The following is a 7,590-nucleotide window of genomic DNA, read 5'->3' on the forward strand; positions in this document are numbered from 1 at the left end:
AAATGCCTATGATGAGCAACCCATACAGACTGTATTCTGCCCTGAGATGGGCTATATGAAGACAGTCAGGGGGCACTGAGGCGCACTGGGGTGTGAACCCCCTGACATAGGGGAACCCCTATCTACAGTCTTGCTGCGGTCTCTTGCTCCTAAAGGAATATACAACAGTGGTGCCTTCACCTGGCTGGCCCTCTACACACTTGGGGTATGTCTACACTACAGCTAATTTGAAATAATGCATCTAGTCACAAAATCTAATTCAAAATAGAATTTTGCTATTTTGAAATAGCATGTCCACACTGATTGGATGCTGGATCGCATTTAAGGGCAGCTGAAACTGGTTCCAGCAGGGCATCAGGTGAGTAGTTGCTTTGTGTGGTTGCTGTCTGAGGCTATCTGAGGTTTGTGCTTAAAGGGACCCCCCCTGGCCAACCGGTTCTCAGCTTTCCCACTTGCTTGCTTTGCTGAGGGACAGCAAAGTGTTTTCCTCTCCACTTTGGTCACTCTCATTTGGGACACCACGGCACTCAGCACCATGGAGCCAGAGCCGCCCCGGGCACTCTGGTGCTTATGTTGAATATCTTGCTGCAAGCCTGGCAGCAATTGCTGGAAGCTGCCTGGCACCATCTGCTGCAGGCCAACCCCCTGGCCCTCCCCCTGGAGGAGCAGCGCTTGGATGCCAGCGTGCCCCACCGCATCTGGTGTCTGGACACCAGCAGGGACTGGTGGGACCACATCATCCTGGTGCGCTGGGGAGACCAACAGTGGACCCAGAACTTCAGGATGAAGAAAGACCCCTTCCTTGAGCTCTGCAAGTGGCTCGTCCCTGCTCTGCAGCGACGGGACACATGCATAAGGCCCGCCATTCCCCTCCACAAGCAGGTGGCCGTCGCTCTCTGGAAGCTCTCCACACTGGATAGCTACCAATCTGTCAGGAACCAGTTCGGCATGGGGAGATCCACTGTTGGAGTGGTGCTCATGCAGGTACAGCAGTTACCAGCCACTGGGCCAGGAGGGGGAGCTGCAGGGAGGAGATGGGCTGCTCCAGGGAAAATGTGGGGGGTGTAAGTGCCCTCCCCAGAAGGGTTTGGTCTGTCCCAGCCTGCGGTGGCCAGGATTGCAGCGGGGGTTGCTCCAGGGAGTGGGGCACAGGGCAGTGGCAGGGAACGAACACTCCCAGCCACCCGGGCACCCTAGTGACCCTCAGTTTTGTGTGTGTCTCTGCAGGTGGTCAAGGCCATCAACAGGGTGCTGCTCCGCAGAGTTGTCCGCCTCACCAACCTGGATGTGGTCATCCAGGGGTTCGGCGCCCTGCGTTTCCCCAACTGCAGGGGGGTAATCGACGGGACGCACATCCCCATCCATGCCCTGGACCACCAGGCCTCCCTCTAAATCAACCAGAAGGGGTATTTCTCCGTGATCCTGTAGGCCGTGTCTGACCACTGGGGCCAGTTCACGGACATCAATGTGGGCTGGTCCAGCAAGGCACATGACGCGCGGGTGTACCACAACTCCTCTGTGTGCCAGAGGCTGCATGCCAGGACTTTCTTCCCTGACCGCCACATCAGGGTTGGGGACATGGACATGCCAGTGTGCCTGCTTGGGGATGCGGCCTACCCCCTACAGCCCTGGCTGATGAAGCCCTACGTAGGACACCTGAACCCCTCCCGGCAGGCCTTTGATGCCAGGCTCAGCAGGGCCTGCATTGTGGTTGAGGGGGCCTTCGGCCGACTGAGGGCCCGATTCAGATGCCTCCTCCCCCGCCTCGACCTCTCCGAGCACAATATTGTGCATGTGGTGGCAGCGTGCTGTGTGCTCCACAATTTACGTGAGAGGAAGGGGGAGGCTTTCCTTCCAGCCTGGAATGCAGAGGCTGACCGGCTGGCCGGCCAGTATGAACAGCCCCTCATGGTTGCCAGCCAGGAAGCCCTTCGGGGGGCTGTCTGCATCTGGGAAGCCCTGCAGGAGAGCTTCCAGGCGAATGAGGACTGAAGTCCCTCTGGCGTGCCCCACTGGGGCCTTGTGTCTTACATTCCACCCCCACCTCCTCCCCCTTTCCCCTCGCTAACCCTCCTTCCTGATATACAATAAAAACACCTGTGTTGCCACAAAAAAACTCTCTTTAACATATCTGGGGGGGGGGGGGACCTGGGAGGAGGGAGCTGGAAGGGGGAGGCAAGGAGAGGAAGGGGGAGGGGAAGCTCAGAGTTGGGGTCCTGCTGGTTCGCCCATCTCGTAGCACTGCAGGTGCGGGGGCCTCGGCATCCTCGGGGGGCAGTGGGTATAGAGAGGAGATGTGCCCTGCCTCTGTGTAAAGGGGGTGTCTGGAGGGAGGGCAGTATGCAGTGTCTCCCTGGGGTCAGGAGCCTGTCATGTGCCTTTACACATACACGCGTGTGGGGAACAGGCCAGGGCCCCTGTATGGCACCCAGCTGGGGCCACATATCCCAGCTGGCACAGCAGATGCACAGGTTGCCGCCTGCTCCGTGGTTGGCAAGGCCCACGCACACGGTTCCTAGGCTCCCTCTCCCCACCCCGCCCTGCATAAGGGGACCATGATGGCACTCACATGTGGAGGCCTCCCTGACCTCAGATGAGGCTGTTGACAGACTCTTCGGTACGGCTCGGGGGTCCTGGGTGCAAGGCACGCTCCCTGCAGGCTCCTGCGGCTCCTGGCTGCTGTCCTCCTCCTTTTCCTCCTCTTCTCCTGTGTCGGGGCAGGGCCATCTGCCCCAGGATCAATGACCACCAGGGGGGCATGGACCGTCTGATTCCCCAGGATGCGGTCCTGGACCTCATACTGTGGGCAGGCCTCCGGGTCAGTCCCTGGTGGGAGGCCCTGGCATAGGCCTTCCGCAGCTCTGTTATTTTAGTCTGCACCTGCCCCTGGCTGTGCATGTGGCCTCTGGTGGCCAGGCTGGCAGCCATGCAGCTGTAGACAGCCGCATTCTTGCTCCTAGTGCAGAAATTGTGGGCATTGGTGGCCTCCTCTCAAACCTCAATGAGGTCCACGATCTCTGCACTAGACCAGGCAGGTGCCCGCCTTTTGCAGCCCCTGGCAGGCTCCTGGGAGCTACCAGCCTGGTCCTGGGGGAGTGGTGAAGGGCTGGGTAGTAGCTGGTTGCTGGCTTATCCTGTGCCAGGTGCATGGTCCCCTGGCTGTGTGTTGGCAGGCTTGCAACTGGCCAGAGTCTGCCCCTTTAAGGGCTCATGGGCTGGGGGGGGCGGAGCAGAAGAGTTTTCCTGGTTATGCCCAGAGTGGCCACCTGGTCTTCCTGGGAAGGGCTGGAGGCCCCCTATTTCGAATTTGGCGTTACTCCTTGTAGAATGAGGTTTACCAAATTCGAAATAAGCTCTCCGCTATTTCGATTTAAATTTGAGATAGCGGGTTGCATGTGTAGATGCTATTTAAGTTAATTCGAAATAATGGCTGTTATTTCGAATTAACTTTGTAGTGTAGACATACCCTTAAGGTTATGCCTTGGGAGCTTCCAGGAATAAATTTCTTCCAGTAATAATCTGGATCTAACTCTGAAAAAACAATTATAAATAATATACATCTAATTAATTGAATTAGAAATAACACACCTTTTATTTAACAACTTAAAGAAATAGGGTTTAACACATTAAAAGTGAATAAAATCAATTAACAAAGTACACAGAAATAAAGGAAACTTAGCTAACTGGCCGTTACCCTGCCACCATTTATCCCAGCCCAGAGTGTGCATTCCTCTGGATTCAGAATCCCAGACACTTACGTGAGCATGCTTGAAGGTCTCCAACTGGAGCAGAGACAGAACTGTGCACGTTCCGTGTGTGTCAATCCAAGATAAGCAGCCAACTGCAAAATCCCTGTGCCCCTGGAGCAGGCCCCATTAAATGCCAGCAGCTCTCGTTCACTGGGTAGATAACTCAGGCTCTCTTTAGACCCAGAGTCCATCTGTCTTCTGTGCTCTGTCCCGGGCAGCACTTTCCCAAACAACCACAGTTACTCACAGTTACTTCTATGCAGGTTTATGCAGGCCCTTCTCAGCCACAGGCACAGCCAGGGACTCTCCCCTCCAGGGATAATCATCAAAAACTGCTGAAGCAGCCTGCTAGATCCAAGCCCCACCAGACTTTCATCAACAGGCTCTAGCTTCAACCAGGAGCAGCACGAGGCCGGCTGTAGCAGCTGGCACCCCAGGCGGAAAGCACGATCGGCACCCCTACCTGCATGGCCATCAATGGCCATGACGTAATCACGGGGCGCCTGGACCAGCGGCGCCCTAGGCAACCGCCTAGTCTCCCTAGGCTCATGGGCTGCCCCTGGCTTCAATACAATAGCTCCTGGCCTGTAAAAAGCTCCATAATCTGGCTCCTTTCCCCAAAATGGAATGCACCAAACCTCTCTCTCCCTGCCTGGAAGAAGAAAGCAAGAATTTCCCCCTGCCTTTTTCCTAGGGCTCATGGGAGTTGTAATTTTTAGGGTTAGATTGACTTTTACTAGGAAGATCCTTTGTGCTGCAAAGGTTCCTATGTTAAGGGGACTACACTGGATGCATTTCAACATTGTTGTCCACTCTCTCACTCAGTCAACTTTTCATAAGACTAAACATGCCCATTTTTTTAACCTTTCATCATTGGTCATATTCTCTAAACCTTTAATTCTCTTTTGGAATCTTTGATTTGTGAATGTTTCCTATGCTTTACTTCCAGAATTGGACCTAGAACTCCAGATGGGACCTCACCCTTACTTCTTTTGCAACTGCATAACATTGACTCCTATCAATATGTGATTGACTAGAACTCTCATATCCTTTTGAGCAGAACTTCTCCCTTACCAGTTTTCTCCACTATGTCGTCGTGAATTTGATTTTTTTTCTTACTAAGTGATGTATTTTACATTGACTGTCATCTTGAGTCATTTTACCTTTCTCTGACAGTTTTCCTTTCCATCCTTTGTCTGGTCTAGTTAGATTTTAAGTTTTCCAGGATAGAGACTGTTTCTTACTATGCATTTGTAGCATACCTAGTGCTGTCCAAAAAATGCAGGGAGAAAAACATTTTGTGAATTTGCATAGATTTTGGCAAATTATTTCAGCTGAAACAAATCTCTCTCTTTTTTTTGTTAATGTTGGAATAAATATGAACATAGCAGAATGACCTTGTTTTCTGAGGTATCTTGGCACTACTATAAGATTTTAAATGTACTGTTTTTGTTCATTGCTTCATAATGCCAATAGATATCAAGATAGTTTGTTTCATCCATCCAGTTTAGATAGGGATCTTCATTAAGCATGGAGTTATTCAAATTACATCCTATATATATTTCACGAAGCATCTTAGACACATGATGATAAATAAATTGATAGTAGCTTTAGAAACTATAGTGGTACATTTTACTTACCCACTCCGGGTAGGTATTTTATCTACCATTAGTTAAGGACACATGAAAAAATACAGGCAAAAACCAATATTGACCAACTGTTTCATAATGAAATAGAGCACTTGGAAGTAATAGAGAATGAAAAATAAGGGACCATGCTTAATTTTATGCATATGAATACTCGTTGTCTTCAGCAGGGTAGCTCATGTGGGTAAAATTAGGTGCACAAGGAAGAGTTTGCAGAATTTGAGCCTAAATCAGCAGTTTTTTAACCTAATAATCCATTATCTGCTGCTATATTCCAGTGAATAACAATGCACACAGACTGTCAAAGATTCCACTTGGTGGTGGTTTTAGTGTCACTTACTATTCGTATCATTTATGTGTATTACTGATTAAGATTAAGACTAAAACTCCATTTGTTGTTGGGATGCACAGTATGTAAGCTATAGAGGGCTGAAAATCTCTTCTTTCAGAGAAGTAGGATACAGGAGTCTCAGGAGAATGAAAATGTCATCGGTTTGATTACTAGTCTCTCACTGGTACTTAGAACATAGAAGGTGATGCAAGTTATTTATGGATCTGCCCTAGCCTGATCAAAGATGGACCAAGACCCCCCTTGCATTAGGCACCCTATCCGTTCCAAACAGAATACTTGCACTAAACATCCGCCACAAGGAGGACAAACACAGAACAAAGCAGTGGTCCCAGAAAAAGGAGCAGAATGTAAGTCGTAAGAATGTATTAAGTCTTTGTATAGTTCTACCACAAGGAGGCCTCTGTTTCCTAATCAAGCTGTTGTCCAGCTATTCTGAAGGAGAACAGGAGGCACTGGATGCTGTTTTAATCAGGCCAAAACATTTATTCTTCAATATCTGGGAGTCCCTCACAGATAAAATTACACAGTGAGCGTAATTCCATTTACATTTCCATATATTCAAAGCTGCTGTTCATCTTCCCCTCTCCCCTCCAGTAGTCCTGGTACCACCCCATCCTGCTCCTGTTCTTTCTCTCCCCTTCCCTCCCCTCTGAGGGTTAATGGAGCTATAAAGGAAAATTTGCTGCTGTCCCAGTCATAGGAGACCCCTCCTTTCTCTATTCCTTTAAAGGATACCACTTTTAAATCCTTCACAAGTACATTTTATTGGATTACCATATCAATTGTATATAGAGTACATGCATTGGACATCCATCACTGGGGGCACCAGCGTTAGTCTGACAGTTTCCCATTTATATCTAGCTAGGCTCCCAGACATTTACTGATGCCTTCTTTAATATCAGTCAGGATATCAGTCCTCAGTCAGATAGGTGAACCCCATCCTTTCTGAGTAATTGCTGTACTGTAAACTACATCTGGATGAGAAATTAGCAACCTTTTGCCATTGCATATAAATATGGCCACCTTTCTGTTCACATGCTTAACAGCCTTGTTGACTTTCAGAGGTTTCATGGATCTCTGGTACACCCTGCCTTGCAGTTTATCAGACCAATTAACTGTCTTTTCTGGGAATAATTCTTAGTAATGAGAATCAAATCTATCTTTTTTCACATACCCATATAATTTTGTCTGAGAAGAACAACAATCCTATCTGATGCCTGCTCCCTGACTACCATAGGAATTACAAGGGGCATCAGCTGATCCCTTAACACACCCCTCCTACCAAGTCAGCACAGGACTGAAATCCAGCTGTGAACCTCCAGTCAAACCATAAGTCTTCCCAGTATAAGTGCACCCAGTATAAGTGCTATGCCTGCAGATATCCAAACCGCCCTTTTCCTGGCCAGTATGCAAACCTCTGGAATGCAAATAGGAGACACATTATTTTGCATTTCCTACCTCCATTGTGTATGCATTAGAATGCCAGCACCTAATTGGTCCAGTCCCAGCTGTGTTGCTGCTCTGATCTAGAATGAATGGGGGGGAAATGAATTCATGTGCAGGAGTCCCCAACTTCTATGTTGTAAAAGGACTCCCATCACTGTGAATTAAGAAGGGCGCATTATTAGCTTGTTTTGTTTCCATTAATGCCCTCACAGAGTAGATCTTGGCTTTGTAGCATAATGGTTTTCCTACTGGTATCCTTGATACCTATGACATCCTCAAGGTTCAGACAACTGATCTTCTCCATTGATGTAAATCCCTTCACTCTAAAACCCTTTATGAAGAATTCATGTGCAATCCAGACACTAGTTGACTGATCCCCAAATCTTCAAATGCAACC

The 7,590-nt window shown here is 49.1% G+C and overlaps 1 long non-coding RNA gene across 1 annotated transcript in view; it reads left to right on the plus strand.

Annotated features, from left to right (window-relative positions):
• Positions 1–2,137, plus strand: part of LOC142829538 (uncharacterized) — a 115,417-nt gene extending 113,280 nt beyond the window's left edge. The window contains exon 5 of the long non-coding RNA XR_012904032.1: positions 1,228–2,137. This is a non-coding gene — a long non-coding RNA (uncharacterized LOC142829538). The remainder of the gene's footprint in view (positions 1–1,227) is intronic.
• The last annotated feature ends 5,453 nt before the right edge of the window (positions 2,138–7,590 follow it).

The sequence above is a fragment of the Pelodiscus sinensis genome, chromosome 5 (assembly GCF_049634645.1).
Source record: "Pelodiscus sinensis isolate JC-2024 chromosome 5, ASM4963464v1, whole genome shotgun sequence".
In the NCBI taxonomy this organism is placed as follows: Eukaryota; Metazoa; Chordata; order Testudines; family Trionychidae; genus Pelodiscus; species Pelodiscus sinensis.